Below are 23,934 nucleotides of genomic sequence, written 5' to 3' on the forward strand. Positions count from 1 at the left end.
CTGGAGAGCGAAACGTTGCCACAAGAAAAATATCACATTATTTGCACTTTTGTCCTTTTACCTAACATCATTAAAATTCCCTTAATTAACACCGTGACTTGGAAAGCACTTATAAAATATTCCTACCATTCATCTTCGTCCTCAGCCTCGTGTTTCATCTTCTCAAGTGAAGATTCAATCTATTCCCATGTATTCTGTCAGTTTCCCTTAACATGTTGTATATTACGACAGTATCTTTCTTAAACCTCGTCCACCACCACCAAGGTATTGTGTGTGCTCTCTACCAGTAAGTAATTACTAGATGTTTGATAATATATACACGGAAGATACTTGAGTTACTGGTCCATAACCTGCACACTGCTACAGCAATGTAACAGAGTGAAGGATGTGGGAGGAAGCGTTGAATAAGTCCACTGGAGACCAGGACAGTCATGGGTACACTCACTGGAGACCAGGACAGTCATGGGTACACTCACTGGAGACCAGGACAGTCATGGGTACACTCAGTGGAGACCAGGACAGTCATGGGTACACTCACTGGAGACCAGGACAGTCATGGGTACACTCACTGGAGACCAGGACAATCATGGGTACACTCAGTGAAGACCAGGACAGTCATGGGTACACTTGCTGAAGACCAGGGCAGTCATGGGTACTCTCACTGGAGTCCAGGACAGTCATGGGTACACTCACTGAAGACCAGGACAGTCATGGGTACACTCAGTGGAGACCAGGACAGTCATGGGTACACTCACTGGAGACCAGGACAGTCATGGGTACACTCACTGGAGACCAGGACAATCATGGGTACACTCAGTGAAGACCAGGACAGTCATGGGTACACTTGCTGAAGACCAGGGCAGTCATGGGTACTCTCACTGGAGTCCAGGACAGTCATGGGTACACTCACTGAAGACCAGGACAGTCATGGGTACACTCAGTGGAGACCAGGACAGTCATGGGTACACTCACTGGAGACCAGGACAGTCATGGGTACACTCACTGGAGACCAGGACAATCATGGGTACACTCAGTGAAGACCAGGACAGTCATGGGTACACTTGCTGAAGACCAGGGCAGTCATGGGTACTCTCACTGGAGTCCAGGACAGTCATGGGTACACTCACTGAAGACCAGGACAGTCATGGGTACACTCAATGGAGACCAGGACAGTCATGGGTACACTCAGTGGAGACCAGGACAGTCATGGGTACACTCAGTGGAGACCAGGACAGTCATGGGTACACTCACTGGAGACCAGGACAGTCATGGGTACACTCACTGGAGACCAGGACAGTCATGGGTACACTCACTGGAGACCAGGACAGTCATGGGTACACTCACTGAAGACCAGGAAAGTCATGGGTACACTCACTGAAGACCAGGACAGTCATGGGTACACTTACTGAAGACCAGGGCAGTCATAGGTACTCTCACTGGAGATCAGGACAGTCATGGGTACACTCACTGAAGACCAGGAAAGTCCTGGGTACACTCACTGAAGACCAGGACAGTCATGGGTACACTTACTGAAGACCAGGGCAGTCATAGGTACTCACTGGAGATCAGGACAGTCATGGGTACACTCACTGAAGACCAGGAAAGTCATGGGTACACTCACTGAAGACCAGGACAGTCATGGGTACATTCACTGGAGACCAGGACACTCATGGGTACACTCACTGGAGATCAGGACAGTCATGGGTACACTCACTGAAGACCAGGGCAGTCATGGGTACACTTACTGAAGGCCAGGGCAGTCATGGGTACTCACTGGAGATAAAGACAGTCATGGGTACACTCACTGAAGACCAGGACAGTCATGGGTACACTCACTGAAGACCAGGACAGTCATGGGTACACTCACTTGAGACCAGGACAGTCATGGGTACACTCCCTGGAGACCAGGACAGTCATGGGTACACTCACTGGAGACCAGGACAGTCATGGGTACACTCAGGGGAGACCAGGACAGTCATGGATACACTCAGTGGAGACCAGGACAGTCATGGGTACACTCACTGGAGACCAGGACAGTCAACATTCGTAATCCAAGACTTTCCTGTACACTGCCAGTAGATATGAAGCAAAAATAATACTTCCGGAACGAAGATAAAAGTTTTCCAGAAGCTGGACCGCTTCCTTCCTTCACGTGCCCGCTGTTAACACAAATAGCTTGCGGTCTTCAGGGAAGCATAGCCTCAGGCCGGGCTGGGAAGGCAGAGGAGCTCTCGAAAGCAGCTATAGTTAAAACAGAGGTAGCATTTTTGACCGTGCTGCTTAGGTATGGAAAGAATGAAGAACTCAAAAGGAACACTATTCAAAGCTAAAGATGGTCACCAAGTAGAACGAAAGGAACACGTAAAAGACCGGGGAATAATTATATCAGCTGACCTTTCTTTTAAAGACCATAAGACAAAGAACACGACAGCCAGGAAGATGACGTGATGGGTATTGAGAACCTTCAAAACAAGGGAAATAATGCCCATGGTGACACTCTTCAGTCTCTAGGCTCCCTCACTTAGAATATTACTCAGTGCTGACGGCCCCGTTCAAAGCAGGAGAAATATCAGAGCTGGAACAAATACAGAGATCGTTTACGGCTCACAGTGAGCCAGTAAAGCACCTATATTACTGGGAACGCCTTGAATATGTATTCAGTGGAGTGGAGGAGAGAGACACATGATGATGTATACCTGGAAAATTCTCGAGGGCCTGGTCCCAAATCTGCATACTGCCGTAACAACATACTGGAGTGAGAGATATGGGAGGAAGTGTAAAATAACCCCAGTCAGGAGGAGGGGTGCGGTGGGGACAATAAGGGAACACTGTATCAACATCCAGGGTCTCAGAGTATTCAACATCTTAATCATACCACAGGCGGGGATAGAACCCGCTAACACAGAGTCATAAAATTCCAGACCGATGCGCTAACCACTGGACCAGCTGGCTACAACAAAATTCAACCAACTAGGTATATTTATACACCATAGGAAGGTTAGCACAGGCACCACTGTGACCACAAATGCAAGTTTTTACAGACGAATCTCAACATCTTACCAGAAAATATCAGAAACACGGCTGGAACAAGTGTAGAAACCTTCAAGAGGAAACTGAATAAGTATCTTCACCAGGTGCCAGATCAACCAGGCTGTGATGGATATGTGGGGCAGCAGGGCTCCAGCAGCAACAGCCTTGTTGACCAGACAAGCACCAGACGAACCTGGCCCATGGCCGGGCTCAGAGAGTAGTGAAACTCGAAACTTTTCAGAGGTATAAAGGTGTGTGTACACTCGCCTATTTGTGGTTCCAAGGGTCGAATCACAGCTCATGGCCCCGCCTCTTCGCAAGTCGTTACTAGGTCCACTCTCTTCCTTCTCCAATAGCCTTATCGTCCCTCTTCTGAAAGCTATATATGGATCCTGCCTCCGTTACATCACTTTTCAGACTATTCCACTTCTGACAACTCTGTGACTAAAGAAATACTTCCTAACATCTCTGTGGTTCATCTGAGTCTTCAGCTTCCAATTGTGACCCCTTGTTGCTGTGTCCCATCTTTGGAACATCCTGTCTCTGTCCACCTTGTCAATTCTTCTCACTATTTTATATGTCGTTATCATGTCCCCTCTCTCTCTATCCTGTCCTTCAGTGTCGTCAGGTCGATTTCTCTTAACCTCTCCTCGTAGGACATGCACCTTATTTCCGGAACTAGTCTTGTTGCAAACGTTTGCACTTCCTCTAGTTCTTGACGTACTCCAATATGAGCCTGACGTACACAGTGTACAGAGCCCTAAACGGTACCTTACTTATGTGTCGGAACGCTATTCTTAGATTTGCCAGTCTTCCATATGCTGAAGCAGTTATTTGGTTGATGTGCGCCTCAGGAGATGTGCTCGGTATTATACTCACCTCAAGACCCTTTTTCCTTGAGTGAGGTTTGAAGTCTTTGGTCCCCTAGACTGTACTCTGTCTGCGGTCTTCTTTGCTCTTCCCCGATCTTCATGACTTTGCATCTGGACCAGGCTTGCAGCCTGTCTATATCCTTTTGTAGTCCTGCGTGATCCTCATCCGGTTGAATTCTCATTAGGTTCACATCATCTACAAACAGGGACACTTCTGAGTCTATCCATTCTGTCATGTCATTCAAATATACCAGATACAGCACCGGTCCTAGGACCGACCCCTGTGGAACCCCGCTCGTCACAGGCGCCCACTCTGACACCTCATCACGTACCATGATTCCTCTCAGGTATTGTCTGATCCATTGCAGTGCCTTCCCTGTTATACCTGCCTGATCCTCCAGCTTTTGCACTAGTTTTTTGTGTGAAACTGTGTTAAATGCCTTCTTACAGTCCAAGAAAATACAATCTACCCACCTCTCTCTCTCTTGTCTTACTGTTATCATCTTGTCGTAAAGCTCTAGGAGGTTTGTGACACAGTATTTCCCGTCCCTGAAACTGTGTTGGTTGTTGTGAATAAGCTCATTCTTTTCTAGGTGGTCAACCACTCTTTCTTCTTCATGACTTTGCATACAGTGTATGTAAGTGACACTGATCTGTAGTTTAATGCTGCTTGTTTATCTCCTTAAAAACTGGGACTACATTTCCTGTCTTCTACATCTCAGGTGTGTGTGTGTGTGTGTGTGTACTCACCTATTTGTGGTTGCAGGGGTCGATTCATAGCTCCTGACCCCGCCTCTTCACTGATCGCTACTAGGTCCTCTCTCTCCTTGCTCCATGAGCTTTATCATACCTCGCCTTGAAGCTGTGTACGGTTCCTGCCTCCACTACATCACTCTCCAAACTGTTCCACTTACTGACAACTCTATGACTGAAGAAATACTTCCTAACATCCCTGTGACTCGTCTCAGTCTTCAGCTTCCAAGAGTGACCCCTTGTTTCTGTGTCCTCTCTCTGGAACATCCTGTCTCTGTCCACCTTGTCTTTTCCACACAGTATTTTGTATGTCGTTATCATGTCTCCCATAACCCTCCTGTCCTCCAGTGTCGTCAGACCGATTTCCCTTAACCTTTCTTCGTAGGACATTTCCCTTAGGTGTGTGTGTGTGTGTGTGTGTGTGTGTGTGTGTGTGTGTGTGTGTGTGTGTGTGTGTGTGTGTGTGGTGTGTGTGTGTGTGTGTGTACTCACCTAATTGTACTCACCTAATTGTGGTTGCAGGGGTCGAAACTCAGCTCCTGGCCCCGCCTCTTCACTGATCGCTACTGGGTCCTCTCTCTCTCTGCTTCCTGAGCTTTGTCATACCTCTTCTTAAAACTATGTATGGTTCCTGCCTCCACTACTTCACTTGCTAGGCTATTCCACTTGCTGACAACTCTATGACTGAAGAAATACTTCCTAACGTCCCTGTGACTCGTCTGAGTCTTCAGTTTCCAGTTGTGACCCCTTGTCCCTGTGTCCCCTCTCTGGAACATCCTATCTCTGTCCACCTTGTCTATTCCCCGCAGTATCTTGTATGTCGTTGTCATGTCTCCCCTGACCCTTCTGTCCTCAAGTGTCGTCAGTCCGATTTCCCTTAACCTTTCCTCGTACGACATTCCCTTGAGCTCTGGGACTAGCCTTGTTGCAAACCTTTGTACTTTCTCTAACTTCTTGACGTGCTTGACCAGGTGTGGGTTCCAGACTGGTGCTGCATACTCCAGTATGGGCCTAACATACACAGTGTACAGTGTCTTGAACGATTCCTTATTAAGGTATCGGAACTCTATTCTCAGGTTTGCCAGGCGCCCGTATGCTGCAGCGGCTATTTGGTTGATGTGTGCCTCCGGTGATGTGCTCGGTGTTATGGTCACCCCAAGGTCTTTCTCCCTGAGTGAGGTCTGTAGTCTTTGTCCACCTAGCCTATACTCTGTCTGCGGTCTTCTTTGCGTGTGTGTGTGTGTGTGTGTGTGTGTGTGTGTGTGTGTGTGTGTGTGTGTGTGTGTGTGTGTGTGGTGTGCTTCCTGTTATTGTTCAGTTCACTCCACGTCCTCGCCACTCTTGTGTTGAGGTAATGTTTCCTAAGATCCCTGTGGCACATTTGGCTGTGTAATTTCCAAGTCTTGCGCCTGAGTCACGTTACAGCCACTGGCAGCGTCGTTAAGGAAAATACCAGACTCAGCAAATGACATCTTAAACTTCGTTATAAAGCTGAAATGTGACTATTCACTTTATTGATTCACTTAAAAAGAATAAGAAGTGGAAACATGTGATGTTATTTAACATGGTAATGTAAATAGTGAAATTACTTTTGACTTCCTCCTCTGTAATTATTTTTTTAGTTGATTGTAAGGATAAGCATTGCAATCTTTCTTGACCTTGAGAATCTCTGGAGCAGCATTCATTCCTTTTAAAGGGGATGTGCGCTCTGCTGACGCAGTCAGCGCCGCAGCCATTGAAGGGAACTCGCAAGGGCAGGCCATTTTAACTGTCATCATTTTCCAAGTCATTCAACTTCGTAAAACTCAATTTATGCTTTTTTTGTAGATTTTCTCTGAATTCTTGGGACAGATTTGGTAATGAAAAATAATGACGTACTCTGTGCTGTCACTGCTGAGATGTGTAGCAAGAGGAATTATGTATTAATGTTGGTAGAATTACCGACAATATGTTGGAAAAAGGGACACAATGCAGCTAATGTGACATTTTATTGTGGCAACGTTTCGCTCTCCAGGAACTTCTGGAGAGCGAAACTTTGCCACAATAAACTGCCACATTAGTTGCCCTTGTCCTTTTACCTAACAAGAGGAATTCTGGTCAGTAATGAGAGCAAATAACATAGAGGAGGGAAAGTCAGCATCAACATGTTTCTCAGACATCATAGTAGAGTGAGTGATCTGAATCCTCTTTATGTACGTGGATCTATATTACGTGAATTTGTGGATTTATATTGGATTTATGTAATAAGTAATTGAGCGTAACTTTCATATTGTTATTTTTCTTCTTGTACGGGAGTGGAAGTTGGTGTTAGCCAGGGAGGTAGAGTGAAGGTAGAGAGGATGCTGCACCTCCCACCACCTGTCTCATCATCACACTCAGCGTTGTAAAGTTGGTGTTAGCCAGGTAGGTAGAGTGAAGGTAGAGAGGATGCTGCACCTCCCACCACCTCTCCCTCATCATCACACTCAGCGTTGTAAAGTTGGTGTTAGCCAGGTAGGTAGAGTGAAGGTAGAGAGGATGCTGCACCTCCCACCACCTCTCCCTCATCATCACACTCAGCGTTGTAAAGTTGGTGTTAGCCAGGTAGGTAGAGTGAAGGTAGAGAGGATGCTGCACCTCCCACCACCTCTCCCTCATCATCACACTCAGCGTTGTAAAGTTGGTGTTAGCCAGGTAGGTAGAGTGAAGGTAGAGAGGATGCTGCACCTCCCACCACCTCTCCCTCATCATCACACTCAGCGTTGTAAAGTTGGTGTTAGCCAGGTAGGTAGAGTGAAGGTAGAGAGGATGCTGCACCTCCCACCACCTCTCCCTCATCATCACACTCAGCGTTGTAAAGTTGGTGTTAGCCAGGTAGGTAGAGTGAAGGTAGAGAGGATGCTGCACCTCCCACCACCTCTCCCTCATCATCACACTCAGCGTTGTAAAGTTGGTGTTAGCCAGGTAGGTAGAGTGAAGGTAGAGAGGATGCTGCACCTCCCACCACCTCTCCCTCATCATCACACTCAGCGTTGTAAAGTTGGTGTTAGCCAGGTAGGTAGAGTGAAGGTAGAGAGGATGCTGCACCTCCCACCACCTCTCCCTCATCATCACACTCAGCGTTGTAAAGTTGGTGTTAGCCAGGTAGGTAGAGTGAAGGTAGAGAGGATGCTGCACCTCCCACCACCTCTCCCTCATCATCACACTCAGCGTTGTAAAGTTGGTGTTAGCCAGGTAGGTAGAGTGAAGGTAGAGAGGATGCTGCACCTCCCACCACCTCTCCCTCATCATCACACTCAGCGTTGTAAAGTTGGTGTTAGCCAGGTAGGTAGAGTGAAGGTAGAGAGGATGCTGCACCTCCCACCACCTCTCCCTCATCATCACACTCAGCGTTGTAAAGTTGGTGTTAGCCAGGTAGGTAGAGTGAAGGTAGAGAGGATGCTGCACCTCCCACCACCTCTCCCTCATCATCACACTCAGCGTTGTAAAGTTGGTGTTAGCCAGGTAGGTAGAGTGAAGGTAGAGAGGATGCTGCACCTCCCACCACCTCTCCCTCATCATCACACTCAGCGTTGTAAAGTTGGTGTTAGCCAGGTAGGTAGAGTGAAGGTAGAGAGGATGCTGCACCTCCCACCACCTCTCCCTCATCATCACACTCAGCGTTGTAAAGTTGGTGTTAGCCAGGTAGGTAGAGTGAAGGTAGAGAGGATGCTGCACCTCCCACCACCTCTCCCTCATCATCACACTCAGCGTTGTAAAGTTGGTGTTAGCCAGGTAGGTAGAGTGAAGGTAGAGAGGATGCTGCACCTCCCACCACCTCTCCCTCATCATCACACTCAGCGTTGTAAAGTTGGTGTTAGCCAGGTAGGTAGAGTGAAGGTAGAGAGGATGCTGCACCTCCCACCACCTCTCCCTCATCATCACACTCAGCGTTGTAAAGTTGGTGTTAGCCAGGTAGGTAGAGTGAAGGTAGAGAGGATGCTGCACCTCCCACCACCTCTCCCTCATCATCACACTCAGCGTTGTAAAGTTGGTGTTAGCCAGGTAGGTAGAGTGAAGGTAGAGAGGATGCTGCACCTCCCACCACCTCTCCCTCATCATCACACTCAGCGTTGTAAAGTTGGTGTTAGCCAGGTAGGTAGAGTGAAGGTAGAGAGGATGCTGCACCTCCCACCACCTCTCCCTCATCATCACACTCAGCGTTGTAAAGTTGGTGTTAGCCAGGTAGGTAGAGTGAAGGTAGAGAGGATGCTGCACCTCCCACCACCTCTCCCTCATCATCACACTCAGCGTTGTAAAGTTGGTGTTAGCCAGGTAGGTAGAGTGAAGGTAGAGAGGATGCTGCACCTCCCACCACCTCTCCCTCATCATCACACTCAGCGTTGTAAAGTTGGTGTTAGCCAGGTAGGTAGAGTGAAGGTAGAGAGGATGCTGCACCTCCCACCACCTCTCCCTCATCATCACACTCAGCGTTGTAAAGTTGGTGTTAGCCAGGTAGGTAGAGTGAAGGTAGAGAGGATGCTGCACCTCCCACCACCTCTCCCTCATCATCACACTCAGCGTTGTAAAGTTGGTGTTAGCCAGGTAGGTAGAGTGAAGGTAGAGAGGATGCTGCACCTCCCACCACCTCTCCCTCATCATCACACTCAGCGTTGTAAAGTTGGTGTTAGCCAGGTAGGTAGAGAGGATGCTGCACCTCCCACCACCTCTCCCTCATCATCACACTCAGCGTTGTAAAGTTGGTGTTAGCCAGGTAGGTAGAGTGAAGGTAGAGAGGATGCTGCACCTCCCACCACCTGTCTCATCATCACACTCAGCATTGTTACAGCACGTTTCCACACGCTGCTGGTGTACCCAATGCGTTTCTGTCCTTACAATGCCAGTGGCATCTGGCATTGTAAGGACATTGTTAACTTCCAAACGTGATTAACTCTCATTCCTCACCTGGCGTCTACCTGGCGTCTACCTAGAGAGTAATCGAGGGATCAACCAGGGAGGGATCAGACCAGGCCTGATTGATCAGCTCCTCCTGGTAGAGGACCTGAACAACCAGGCTGTTGGTGCTAGCCACACGAAATCTAACATAAGTACTACAGCCTGGCTGATCAGGAACTTGTTTGAGAAACTTGTCAAGCTCTCTCTTGAAGAGGGCCAGGGATCTGTTGGTAATCCTCCCCTTATATAATTACGAAGGGAGGGCATTCAAAAGTCTTGGTCCCTTCACACTTTTTTTAGTTTTCAATTAATATACTCACTGCAGTCCTACTTTTTATTGGAGGTATTTTGCACCATCTGTCAAGCCTCTTACTTTCATGGGGAATGATTTGTGTGTGCAGATTTGGAATCAGTCCTTTAGAATTTTCCATTTGTAGATTATAATGTATCTCTCGCCTACGTTCCAAGGAGTACAGGTCATGGGACTTCAAATGTTCCCAGAAATTTAGGTGCTTGACTGAGTTTATGTGGTCAGTGAAGGTTCTCTGCACATTCTACTCTTAAAGTACAACAGTACTTCAGCCTGGAGAGAACAAGTGACTTGAGTATTATCATTGGTTTGGTATCCCTTGTTTTGAAGGTTCTAGTTATCCAGCTTATTATTTTGCTTGTGGATGTGATAGTGACACTGTTGTGATCCTTGAAGGTGAGATCTTCTAACATAATCACTCCCAGGTCTCTCACATTAGTTTGCTTTATACTCCGTTCCTGTCTTTATTTCCTCAATCTTTCCATAATAAAGAAACTGAAAGTTGACCTCATTGAAACATTATATTGTTATCAATGGTTCACTGGAAGACTTTGTTTATATCAGCTTGGAGGTTTGGCGTGTCCTCAGTGGTTGATTCTCATACAGATTCCAGTATCTTCTGCAAAGGATGATAGTGTTCTCTGATTTATGTCTCTATGTCGTATTGGAGAAAGACAACAAGGGTCAGTACTGTGTCTTGAAGAACAGAACTTTTCACTATGGCAGCCTCTGATTGCACTCTCTTCACTATTACATTATGGGTTCATTTGGTTAAAAAAATAACATATCCAGGCTTTAGCGCTTCCCTCTGAATAACATCCAGCAGGTTGCCTTCCGTCACGACCTGTCGATACATATAGGACCATCATCAACTTACTACTGAGTGACGATCATTGTTTTTCTTATTCTTTACTAAAACTGTCACATGGAAAAAAAAACGATAATGTGAATTGTTAGGAAAAAGACAGAGATGCAACCAACACCATAATAAGAGTCACATCAGTTGCATGTGTCTCCTTTACCTAACTTTCTGTTGGTAATTCTACCATTATTACTGACAGTATATATTACTTGAGGAATATAAAGACATAATAACATATGTGATATGCAGATCAAGACACATGACAATGGAAGTCTTTAGATCTTTCGCACTCGTGCGTCGTCAGGAGCTATGCAATGTTACAAGATAGCAACAGATATGGAAAATTCTCTGAGGCAGGGCAGAAGGTATCAGTTGCACTGATACCTTCTGTCTTTACCTCATAGAATTTTCTCTCGTATCTGTTGCTGTCTTGCAACATTGCATAGCTCCTGACGACCCACGAGAGTGCGAAAGATCTAGAGCAAAAAACTTCCATCCCCATATGGCTTGTTCTGCATTGTTAAGATCGCCTGTTTGCTGTTGTATTGCAACATATGTGATATGTTAAGATACTAGTGAAAATAAGATACCAGATATCTTAAATATGATCAATTTATTTTCAATAGAGAAGACATAATTTGTAGATATGTTTAGAATTACTCTTCTAAGCCTTTTTGGTGCCTAGTTCCTAGGCCTCTTGTGTGTGGCTCTGTTCTCCTACTAACCTCCTCAGGATGAACATGAGCGCACAATAAACCGGCCACTTCAGCTGCAATATCTAAGTTTAAATCTTGGTTCTGGAGGTTTTGGTGCATAACTATCTTTAAATGTCCATTTAAGGGTGTTAACTTCGTAATATGTGTGTAGTTTGTAATGCCTGTAGTTTTTACCTGCCTGACTGATGAAGCAGCCAACCGGACTCCAAGGATAGATTCCTCATTACATTTTCCTGTATGTTTTTTAAGTGTTGGGTTTATCTCTTCCATGTTAAGGAATGCTGAGCTGGAATTCCGGGCAAAGCGACGAAGCTTTTAAGAAGGCCGGGAATTGCAGGAGAGAGAGAGAGAAAAAACTGATACGAAAATGGGACATCCTCATGAGGGAGAAACGGGAAGAGAGGTATGAAAGAGAAATGGGCTGGAAAAGTCAGTAAAAGGTAGGAGAATGTGAGAGAGAAAGAGAGAGAGAGAACTTTGATTGGGAGTCACAGAGTGAGGGGCTCTGCTGGGCCGAGTGGAAAATATATCACCAGCAGAAGACTGGGTTAACTGTTAGTATAAGTAAATAAGTTTATTAACATGCAGCCTTCTCTCCCCAGTAACATTGTTGACAGTTAAGACACACGGATAACTATAACCTAAGAGTTTAAGGAAGATCGTAGATTATCCTGTATGTATTTGAAGGGGGAAAATATGGAGTATGAGGTAAATGTTGAGAATGTTGGGCTTATAAACAAGGAGAACCTTGTTCCTTCATTATAGGGAGGCGCGGAACTGGCCATACGGATGGAAATGAGACCAAGCCAATCTGGCTGTGAGCAGACGTGTGTGTGGGGTCCTAGAAGACCTGTGTGTGGGGTCCTAGAAGACCTGTGTATGGGGTCCTAGAAGATCTGTGTGTGGGGTCCTAGAACTGTGTGTGGGGTCCTAGAAGATCTGTGTGTGGTCCTAGAAGATCTGTGTGTGGGGTCCTAAAAGACCTGTGTGTGGGGTCCTAGAAGATCTGTGTGTGGGGTCCTAGAACTGTGGGTGGGGTCCTAGAAGATCTGTGTGTGGGGTCCTAGAAGATCTGTGTGTGGGGTCCTAGAAGACCTGTGTGTGGGGTCCTAGAAGATCTGTGTGTGGGGTCCTAGAAGACCTGTGTGTGGGGTCCTAAAGACCTGTGTGTGGGGTCCTAAAGACCTGTGTGTGTATCGTAAAAGGGTTCTTAATGGAGATATCGTAGGTTAAGGTAGACACACTTGTAGGATGGTAGCTATATTGTCAGACTGAGATGAGGAATGGAGCCCAGTGCCTTGCCTGTCTACGCCTGGATGGTCTGCCGCCGAGTGAGAGCGGGACAGAGGGATGAGCCTGCACATGTGTATCCCGTGACGTCACACAAAGCCACAGGCCTACAAGGGGTCTCGTGTCTAAAGCATATGGATGATACTACTATGCTATCCTATATCCTACAGGGAATACAGGGATCAGCAACTATGCTGACATGTGGGGTCCTAGAGGATCTGTGTGTAGGGTCCTAGAAGACCTGTGTGTGGGGTCCTAGAAGACCTGTGTGGGGTCCTAGAAGACCTGTGTGTGGGGTCCTAGAAGACCTGTGTGTGGGGTCCTAGAAGACCTGTGTGTGGGGTCCTAGAAGACCTGTGTGTGGTCCTAAAAGACCTGTGTGTGGGGTTCTAAAAGACCTGTGTGGGGTCCTAGAAGACCTGTGTGGGGTCCTAGAAGACCTGTGTGTGGGGTCCTAGAAGACCTGTGTGTGGGGTCCTAGAAGACCTGTGTGTGGGGTCCTAGAAGACCTGTGTGTGGGGTCCTAGAAGACCTGTGTGTGGGGTCCTAGAAGACCTGTGTGTGGGGTCCTAGAAGACCTGTGTGTGGTCCTAGAAGACCTGTGTGTGGTCCTAGAAGACCTGTGTGTGTGGTCGTAGAAGACCTGTGTGTGGGGTCCTAGAAGACCTGTGTGTGGGGTCCTAGAAGACCTGTGTGTGGGGTCCTACAAGACCTGTGTGTGCGGTCCTAGAAGACTGTGTGGGGTCCTAGAAGACCTGTGTGTGGGGTCCTAGAAGACCTGTGTGTGGGGTCCTAGAAGACCTGTGTGTGGTCCTAGAAGACCTGTGTGTGGGGTCCTAAATGACCTGTGTGTGGGGTCCTAGAAGATCTGCGTGTGGTCCTAGAAGATCTGTGTGTGGGGTCCTAGAACTGTGTGTGGGGTCCTAGAAGATCTGTGTGAGGGGTCCTAGAAGATCTGTGTGTGGGGTCCTAGGAGATCTGTGTGTGGGGTCCTAGAAAACTGTGTGGGGCCCTAAAGACCTGTGTGTGGGGTCCTAAAGACCTGTGTGTGGGGTCCTAAAGACCTGTGTGTGGGGTCCTAGAGGATCTGTGTGTAGGGTCCTAGAAGACCTGTGTGTGGGGTCCTAGAAGATCTGTGTGTGGGGTCCTAGAAGACCTATGTGTGGGGTCCTAGAAGACCTGTGTGTGGGGTCCTAGAAGACCTGTATGTGGGGTTCTAGAAGACCTGTGTGTGGGGTCCTAGAAGATCTGTGTGTGGGGTCCTAGAAGATCTGTGTGTGGGGTCCTAGAACTGTGTGTGGGGTCCTAGAAGATCTGTGTGTGGGGTCCTAGAAGACCTGTGTGTGGGGTCCTAGAAGACCTGTGTGTGGGGTCCTAGAAGACCTGTGTGTGGGGTCCTAGAAGACCTGTGTGTGGGGTCCTAGAAGATCTGTGTGTGGGGTCCTAGAAGACCTGTGTGTGGGGTCCTAGAAAACTGTGTGGGGCCCTAAAGACCTGTGTGTGGGGTCCTAAAGACCTGTGTGTGGGGTCCTAAAGACCTGTGTGTGGGGTCCTAGAGGATCTGTGTGTAGGGTCCTAGACCTGTGTGGGGTCCTAGAAGACCTGTGTGTGGGGTCCTAGAAGACCTGTGTGTGGGCTCCTAGAAGACCTGTGTGTGGGGTCCTAGAAGACCTGTGTGTGGGGTCCTAGAAGACCTGTGTGTGGGGTCCTAGAAGACCTGTGTGTGGTCCTAGAAGACCTGTGTGTGGTCCTAGAAGACCTGTGTGTGTGGTCGTAGAAGACCTGTGTGTGGGGTCCTAGAAAACCTGTGTGTGGGGTCCTAGAAGACTGTGTGGGGTCCTAGAAGACCTGTGTGTGCCGTCCTAGAAGACTGTGTGGGGTCCTAGAAGACCTGTGTGTGGGGTCCTAGAAGACCTGTGTGTGGTCCTAGAAGACCTGTGTGTGGGGTCCTAAAAGACCTGTGTGTGGGGTCCTAGAAGATCTGCGTGTGGTCCTAGAAGATCTGTGTGTGGGGTCCTAGAACTGTGTGTGGGGTCCTAGAAGATCTGTGTGTGGGGTCCTAGAAGATCTGTGTGTGGGGTCCTAGAAGATCTGTGTGTGGGGTCCTAGAAAACTGTGTGGGGCCCTAAAGACCTGTGTGTGGGGTCCTAGAAGATCTGTGTGTGGGGTCCTAGAAGACCTATGTGTGGAGTCCTAGAAGACCTATGTGTGGGGTCCCACAAGACCTGTGTGTGGGGTCCTAGAAGATCTGTATGTGGGGTCCTAGAAGACCTGTGTGTGGGGTCCTAGAAGATCTGTGTGTGGGGTCCTAGAAGATCTGTGTGTGGGGTCCTAGAAGATCTGTGTGTGGGGTCCTAGAAGACCTGTGTGTGGGGTCCTAGAAGATCTGTGTGTGGGGTCCTAGAAGACCTGTGTGTGGGGTCCTAGAAAACTGTGTGGGGCCCTAAAGACCTGTGTGTGGGGTCCTAAAGACCTGTGTGTGTGGTCCTAGAGGATCTGTGTGTAGGGTCCTAGAAGACCTGTGTGTGGGGTCCTAGAAGACCTATGTGTGGGGTCCTAGAAGACCTATGTGTGGGGTCCTAGAAGACCTGTGTGTGGGGTCCTAGAAGACCTGTATGTGGGGTCCTAGAAAACCTGTGTGTGGGGTCCTAGAAGATCTGTGTGTGGGGTCCTAGAAGATCTGTGTGTGGGGTCCTAGAAGATTTGTGTGTGGGTTCCTAGAAGATCTGTGTGTGGGGTCCTAGAAGATCTGTGTGTGGGGTCCTAGGAGACCTGTGTGTGGGGTCCTAGAAGACCTGTGTGAGGGGTCCTAGAAGATCTGTGTGAGGGGTCCTAGAAGATCTGTGTGTGGGGTCCTAGAAGATCTGTGTGTGGGGTCCTAGAAGTCCTTTGTGTGGGGTCCTAGAAGACCTGGTGGAGGGAAGGAGCGTCTGACACAGGTGCTGTAGGAGCATCTGACACAGGTGCTGTAGGAACACCTGACATAGGTGCTGTAGGAGCACCTGACACAGGTGCTGTAGGAACACCTGACACAGGTGCTGTAGGAGCACCTGACACAGGTGCTGATGTATAGCACCCCTCCCTGCCTCTCCCTCCCCGAGGAGGGAGGTGTATCTATCCCTGGTACCACAAGGTACTGTAAGACACATGGTGTATGATGGTCGAGGAGGGAGGTGCAGCAGCCCTGGTATCACAAGGTACTGTAAGATACAAGGTGTATGATGGTTGGGGAGGGAGGTGCAGCAGCCCTGGTATCACAAGGTACTGTAAGATACAAGGTGTATGATGGTTGAGGAGGGAGGTGCAGCAGCCCTGGTATCACAAGGTACTGTAAGATACAAGGTGTATGATGGTTGGGGAGGGAGGTGCAGCAGCCCTGGTATCACAAGGTATTGTAAGATACAAGGTGTATGATGGTTGGGGAGGGAGGTGCAGCAGCCCTGGTATCACAAGGTATTGTAAGATACAAGGTGTATGATGGTTGGGGAGGGAGGTGCAGCAGCCCTGGTATCACAAGGTATTGTAAGATACAAGGTGTATGATGGTTGGGGAGGGAGGTGCAGCAGCCCTGGTATCACAAGGTATTGTAAGATACAAGGTGTATGATGGTTGGGGAGGGAGGTGCAGCAGCCCTGGTATCACAAGGTACTGTAAGATACAAGGTGTATGATGGTTGGGGAGGGAGGTGCAGCAGCCCTGGTATCACAAGGTACTGTAAGATACAAGGTGTATGATGGTTGGGGAGGGAGGTGCAGCAGCCCTGGTATCACAAGGTACTGTAAGATACAAGGTGTATGATGGTTGGGGAGGGAGGTGCAGCAGTCCTGGTATCACAAGGTACTGTAAGATACAAGGTGTATGATGGTTGGAGAGGGAGGTGCAGGAGCCCTGGTATCACAAGGTATTTTAAGATACAAGGTGTATGATGGTTGGGGAGGGAGGTGCAGCAGCCCTGGTATCACAAGGTACTGTAAGATACAAGGTGTATGATGGTTGGGGAGGGAGGTGCAGCAGCCCTGGTATCACAAGGTACTGTAAGATACAAGGTGTATGATGGTTGGGGAGGGAGGTGCAGCAGCCCTGGTATCACAAGGTACTGTAAGATACAAGGTGTATGATGGTTGGAGAGGGAGGTGCAGGAGCCCTGGTATCACAAGGTATTTTAAGATACAAGGTGTATGATGGTTGGGGAGGGAGGTGCAGCAGCCCTGGTATCACAAGGTACTGTAAGATACAAGGTGTATGATGGTTGGGGAGGGAGGTGCAGCAGCCCTGGTATCACAAGGTACTGTAAGATACAAGGTGTATGATGGTTGGGGAGGGAGGTGCAGGAGCCCTGGTATCACAAGGTATTTTAAGATACAAGGTGTATGATGGTTGGGGAGGGAGGTGCAGCAGCCCTGGTATCACAAGGTATTGTAAGATACAAGGTGTATGATGGTTGGGGAGGGAGGTGCAGGAGCCCTGGTATCACAAGGTATTGTAAGATACAAGGTGTATGATGGTTGGGGAGGGAGGTGCAGCAGCCCTGGTATCACAAGGTACTGTAAGATACAAGGTGTATGATGGTTGGGGAGGGAGGTGCAGCAGCCCTGGTATCACAAGGTACTGTAAGATACAAGGTGTATGATGGTTGGGGAGGGAGGTGCAGCAGCCCTGGTATCACAAGGTACTGTAAGATACAAGGTGTATGATGGTTGGGGAGGGAGGTGCAGCAGCCCTGGTATCACAAGGTATTGTAAGATACAAGGTGTATGATGGTTGGGGAGGGAGGTGCAGCAGCCCTGGTATCACAAGGTATTGTAAGATACAAGGTGTATGATGGTTGGGGAGGGAGGTGCAGCAGCCCTGGTATCACAAGGTATTGTAAGATACAAGGTGTATGATGGTTGGGGAGGGAGGTGCAGCAGCCCTGGTATCACAAGGTATTGTAAGATACAAGGTGTATGATGGTTGGGGAGGGAGGTGCAGCAGCCCTGGTATCACAAGGTATTGTAAGATACAAGGTGTATGATGGTTGGGGAGGGAGGTGCAGCAGCCCTGGTATCACAAGGTATTGTAAGATACAAGGTGTATGATGGTTGGGGAGGGAGGTGCAGCAGCCCTGGTATCACAAGGTATTGTAAGATACAAGGTGTATGATGGTTGGGGAGGGAGGTGCAGCAGCCCTGGTATCACAAGGTACTGTAAGATACAAGGTGTATGATGGTTGGGGAGGGAGGTGCAGCAGCCCTGGTATCACAAGGTACTTTAAGATACAAGGTGTATGATGGTTGGGGAGGGAGGTGCAGCAGCCCTGGTATCACGCAGGGACGTGGGAGGATTGTCGTGAGAACGGAAGCTCGGAGATGACAACACGCTTATAAAACACGTGAGTCTTCCCTCACAAAGGAGACGCAAGTGACTGCATTGATAAAGCATGTACTCACCTAGTTGTTCTTACTTGTGGATGCAGGAGTCGAGTCTCAGCAGCTACTGCGTTCACTTTCTCCTAGTTACGTAAAGTCTATCATGTCTATTCTTAAAACTATGCATGGTTCCTGCGTCTCTCTCTCTCTCTCTCACTCAGGGACATGCAAGGACGTGGTGTGTGTTCTCTTCTCGTGTTAACTGCACATTTTGCAGTATAAAACAGGAATATCATATATTTTCGTTTTATTGTGCAGTTATGATATTCAGCGAGTCGTAGTTGAGACATTCAGTGCTTGGAAACGGTGCCTCGTGTAACGCACGCTACTGCATGCTGCCAACCACCACAGTGTAATAAGTCACAGTGTTTGACTTTAGTGAATTACCCTGGGATAAACCAACATAATACAATTATAAGCTCATAAACTCCTGCGCGACCTCAACATCATTGTGAAAAAAATATTGTATAATGCGTAGAAAATTTTACTTAACATTCAAACATAAAACATGGAAACTAATATGTGATTCAAATATTTTTTTCTAAATATTAAGATAGAGATGTACCTCATGACAAACATATGTCATGAGTCATGATGGCGGCTTTGAGGGGACTTGAGCTAGAGCACGCCACAGCCATTTCCCTGCATGAGCCTTAATTTGTGGTCACAGTGGGACTTTATGGCCTATACAAATATACTTAGTTGGATGAATCTTGTTAGACCAGCACGGTCCAGTGGACCGTACTCTGTCAAAAGAGAGGCATATATAGGTGTATCAAAAGAGGGGATGGGTAATTAAGAAATCAATATATTCAATTAAAGAGAGAAATAAAGAAAGGGATAAGAAAAGCAAAAAGGGATTATGAGGCTAAGGTCGCAAGGGATTCAAAGATTGACCCTAAAGGATTCTTTCAGGTATACAGAAGTAAGATTAGGGACAAGATTGGCCCACTTAAGAGTAACTCTGGTCAGATCACTGACAGTGATAAGGATATGTGTGAAATTCTAAATACCTACTTCCTCTCAGTTTTCACCCAGGAAAATACTAGCGATATTCCTGAAATAATAGATTATGTAGAACAGGATGATAATAAACTATGTACGATTGCGGTAACTAGTGACATGGTCCTCAGACAAATATAGAAACTAAAACCTAACAAATCCCCAGGCCCTGATGAACTGTTTGCAAGGGTGTTAAAGGAATGTAAAGAGGAACTTAACATACCTTTGGCTAATCTTTTTAACATATCACTACAAACTGGCATAGTGCCTGATAAGTGGAAAATGGCAAATGTAATACCTATTTACAAGGCAGGTGACAGGTCCTTGGCTTCGAACTATAGACCAATAAGCCTTACCTCCATAGTGGGAAAATTTATGGAATCAATAATTGCCGAAGCAATTCGTAGCCATCTTGACAGGCACAGATTGATTAATGAATCTGAACATGGTTTTACAAAGGGGCATTCCTGTCTTACGAATTTACTAACTTTTTTCACTAAAGTGTTTGAGGAGGTAGATCATGGTAATGAATATGATATTGTGTATATGGACTTCAGTAAGGCTTTCGATAGAGTCCCACACCAGAGGCTATTGAGGAAACTTAAGGCACACGGAATAGGAGGAGAAATTTTTTCCTGGGTAGAGGCATGGTTGACAAATAGACAGCAGAGAGTTTGCATAAATGGGGAGAAATCAGAATGGGGGCACGTCACAAGCGGTGTTCCTCAGGGGCCAGTGTTGGGCCCGTTGTTGTTCACAATTTACATAAACGACATAGATGAGGGAATAAATAGCGACATAAGCAAATTTGCTGATGACACCAAAATAGGCCGTCCAATTCATTCTAATGAGGACACTAGAGCACTCCAGGATGATTTGAATAGACTGATGCAATGGTCGGAGAAGTGGCAGATGCAGTTTAATATTGACAAATGCAAAGTTCTAAATGTTGGACAGGTAAATAACCATGCCACATATAAACTAAATAATGTAGATCTTAATACTACTGATTGCGAAAAGGATTTAGGAGTTATGGTTAGCAGTAATCTAAAACCAAGACAACAGTGCATTAGTGTTCGCAATAAAGCTAACAGAATTCTTGGCTTCATATATAGAAGTATAAATAATAGAAGTCCTCAGGTTGTTCTTCAACTCTATATATCCTTGGTTAGGCCTCATTTAGACTATGCTGCTCAGTTCTGGTCACCGTATTACAGAATGGATATAAATGCTCTGGAAAACGTACAGAGGAGGATGACAAAGATGATCCCATGTATCAGAAATCTTCCTTATGAGGATAGACTGAGGGCCCTGAATCTGCACTCTCTCGAAAGGCTTAGAATTAGGGGGGATATGATCGAGGTGTATAAATGGAAAACAGGAATAAATAAAGGGGATGTAAATAGCGTGCTAAAAATTTCCATCCAAGACAGGACTCGCAGCAATGGTTTCAAGTTGGAAAAATTCAGATTCAGGAAGTATATAGGAAAGTACTGGTTTGGTAATAGAGTTGTGGATGAGTGGAACAAACTCCCGAGTATAGCTATTGAGGCTAAAACGTTGTGTAGCTTTAAAAATAGGTTAGATAAATACATGAATGGGTGTGGGTTACCTGGTTACCTGGAGGTTATTCCGGGGATCAATGCCCCCGCGGCCCGGTCCATGACCAGGCCTTCCGATGGATCAGGGCCTGATAAACTAGGCTGTTACTGCTGGCCGCACGCAGTCCAACGTACGAGCCACAGCCCGGCTGATCCAGCACTGACTTTAGGTATCTGTCCAGCTCTCTTTTGAAGGCAGCCAGGGGCTTATTGGCAATTCCCCTAATGCTTGATGGGAGGCGGTTGAACAGTTTTGGGCCCCGGACACTTATGGTGTTTTCCCTTAGTGTACCAATGGCGCCCCTACTTTTTATTGGGGGCATTTTGCATCGCCTGCCCAGTCTTTTACTTTCGTAGGGAGTGATTTCTGTGTGCAGGTTTGGGACCATTCCTTCCAAGATTTTCCAAGTGTAGATTATGATATATCTCTCCCTCCTGCGTTCCAACGAGTACAGGTCAAGTGCTTCCAAGCGTTCCCAGTAGTTAAGGTGCTTGACAGAACTTATATGTGCAGTAAAGGATCTCTGTACACTCTCTAGATCTGCGATTTCGCCTGCTTTGAATGGAGATGTTAATGTACAGCAGTATTCCAGCCTAGAGAGAACAAGTGATTTGAAAAGGATCATTATTGGCTTGGCATCTCTCGTTTTGAAAGTTCTCATTATCCATCCTATCATTTTCTTTGCACGTGCGATCGTGGCACTGTTGTGATCCTTGAAAGTGAGATCCTCAGACATTACTACTCCCAGGTCCCTTACATTATTTTTCCGCTCTATTGTATGGCCGGAGTCAGTAGTATACTCTGTTCTAGTTATTATCTCCTCCAGTTTTCCATAACGGAGTAGTTGGAATTTGTCCTCATTGAACATCATATTGTTTACCGTTGTCCACTGGAAAACTTTGTTTATATCTTCTTGGAGGTTAACCGCGTCCTCAGCAGATGACAGCCTCATGCAGATCCTAGTATCATCCGCAAAGGATGATACGGTGCTGTGGTGTATATCTCTGTCTATGTCTGATATGAGGATAAGGAATAAGATGGGGGCGAGTACTGTGCCTTGTGGAACAGAGCTCTTCACTATGGCAGCCTCCGATTTAACTCTGTTGACCACTACTCATTGTGTTCGATTTGTTAGGAAGTTGAAGATCCATCTCCCTACTTTCCCAGTTATTCCTTCAGCACGTATTTTATGGACTATTACGCCATGATCGCATTTGTCAAATGCTTTTGCAAAGTCTGTGTATATTACATCTGCATTCTGATTTTCTTCCAGTGCATCCAAGGCCATGTCATAGTGATCCAGTAGTTGTGAGAGGCAGGAGCGACCTGCCCTGAACCCATGTTGCCCTGGATTGTGCAGATTTTGGGAATTCAGGTGATTTGCAATCCTGCTTCTTAGCACTCTTTCAAAGATTTTTATGATGTGGGACGTCAGAGCTATTGGTCTATAGTTCTTAGCTAATGCTTTGCTGCCACCTTTATGGAGTGGGGCTATATCCGTTGTTTTAAGTGACTGTGGAATTTCACCCATGTCCAAGCTCCTCCTCCATAGTGTACTTAGGGCACGCGAGAGGGGTTTCTTGCAGTTCTTAATGAAAACAGAGTTCCACGAGTCTGGGCCCGGGGCTGAGTGCATAGGCATGTTGTCATTGGCTTTTTCGAAATCTATCGGAGTTAGGGTAATGTCGGAAATCTGGCATACATTTATGGAGTTTTGAGGCTCGTGAAGAAATCATTTGGGTCGTCGATCCTCAGACCGATTAGTGGCTCACTGAACAGAGTCGTACTGGGATTTCAATATTTCACTCATTTCCTTGTTGTCATCTATGTAAGTCCCATCCTGTCTGAGTAAGGGCCCGATACTAGATGTGGTATTTGCCTTGTTTTTGGCATATGAAAATAAATATTTTGAATTTCTTTCAATTTCACTAATAGCTTTAAGCTCCTCCTGGTTCCTGTAAGAGTCATTTAACTTAAGTTCGATAGTTTCCACTTCCCTGGTCAGCGCCTCCTTTCGTGTATCAGATATTCTAGCACTCCTGAGGAGCTCAGTGACTCTTCGTCGTCTTCTGTAGAGGGAGCGTCTTTCTCCAGTTTACTCCTGCTCTTCTTTCTTAGGGGAATATGCCTAGTGTGAGTTGGAGCTGACTAGCTTGTGCTGCTGGGTCTGGTGCAGTGCTCCATCCTTGAGTGGAGATGATCAGACTGGGTGGGTCATTGGGCTAATCCGGGGGGGGGGGGATGGGTCATTGGTTTAATCCGGGGGGGATGGGTCATTGGTCTAATCCTTTCTTATGTTCTTATGAACATGGACCTGCTCCGCATGGGTCAGTAGGCCTGCTGCAGTGTTCCTTCTTTCTTATGTTCTTATAGGTTCGAGTCCCACCCGTTCTGTGATTTGCTTGCAATCGTATTATTACGATTTCGTGAATTATAACGACTTTATGTAACGTGTCCATCAGGCATAATGATGAAGTGTAATGTGAGTGTGTGTATTTGCAGGTGAGCTGGAGGACAGTTATCTGTGGAGCAGCAGCAGCAGCAGCAGCAGCAACCGGACCACAGGTGTGTATCCTCTATATACGCATCGTTTAGTGCTTCTTGAAGTCTTCGTCTCACACTTCCTCCTCACAAACCTGTGTCTGACCCAGCACACTCATATTTAAGTCTGTCTAATATTATACAGTTTGTTATACGTAACATCTGTATAAAAACGCAACGAAAAAATCTTCTCCTTGATGTTTTAGAACATAAGAACATAAGAAAGGAGGAACACTGCAGGAGGCCCGTTGGCCCATACTAGGCAGGTCCTTTACAGAATTTGAGGTTGTCAGTCCCTCGGCCTGGAGAAGTTCAGTTCCATAGTCAGGAACTATCGTCTTCACAGGTCCTTTACAATTCATCCCACTAACAAAACATTTGCCCAACCCAATTTTCAATGCTACCCAAGAAATAAGCTCTGATGTGAAAGTCCCACTCAAATACAACCCCTCCCACTCATGTACTTATCCAACCTAAATTTGAAACTACCCAAAGTCCCAGCCTCAATAACCCAACTAGGTAGACTGTTCCACTCATCAACTACCCTATTTCCAAACCAATACTTTCCTATGTCCTTTCTAAATCTAAACTTATCTAATTTAAATCCATTACTGCGGGTTCTCTCTTGGAGAGA

The 23,934-nt window shown here is 46.9% G+C and overlaps 1 protein-coding gene across 2 annotated transcripts in view; it reads left to right on the forward strand.

Annotated features, from left to right (window-relative positions):
* Positions 1–23,934, forward strand: part of FucT6 (alpha-(1,6)-fucosyltransferase 8) — a 628,228-nt gene that overhangs the window by 330,071 nt on the left and 274,223 nt on the right. For both annotated transcript variants that reach the window (XM_070083038.1, XM_070083039.1), the window contains exon 2: positions 23,262–23,324. The gene's annotated coding sequence lies outside the window, so the exon portion shown is untranslated. The remainder of the gene's footprint in view (positions 1–23,261; positions 23,325–23,934) is intronic.

This window comes from Cherax quadricarinatus, chromosome 8, assembly GCF_038502225.1.
Source record: "Cherax quadricarinatus isolate ZL_2023a chromosome 8, ASM3850222v1, whole genome shotgun sequence".
Lineage (NCBI taxonomy): Eukaryota > Metazoa > Arthropoda > Malacostraca > Decapoda > Parastacidae > Cherax > Cherax quadricarinatus.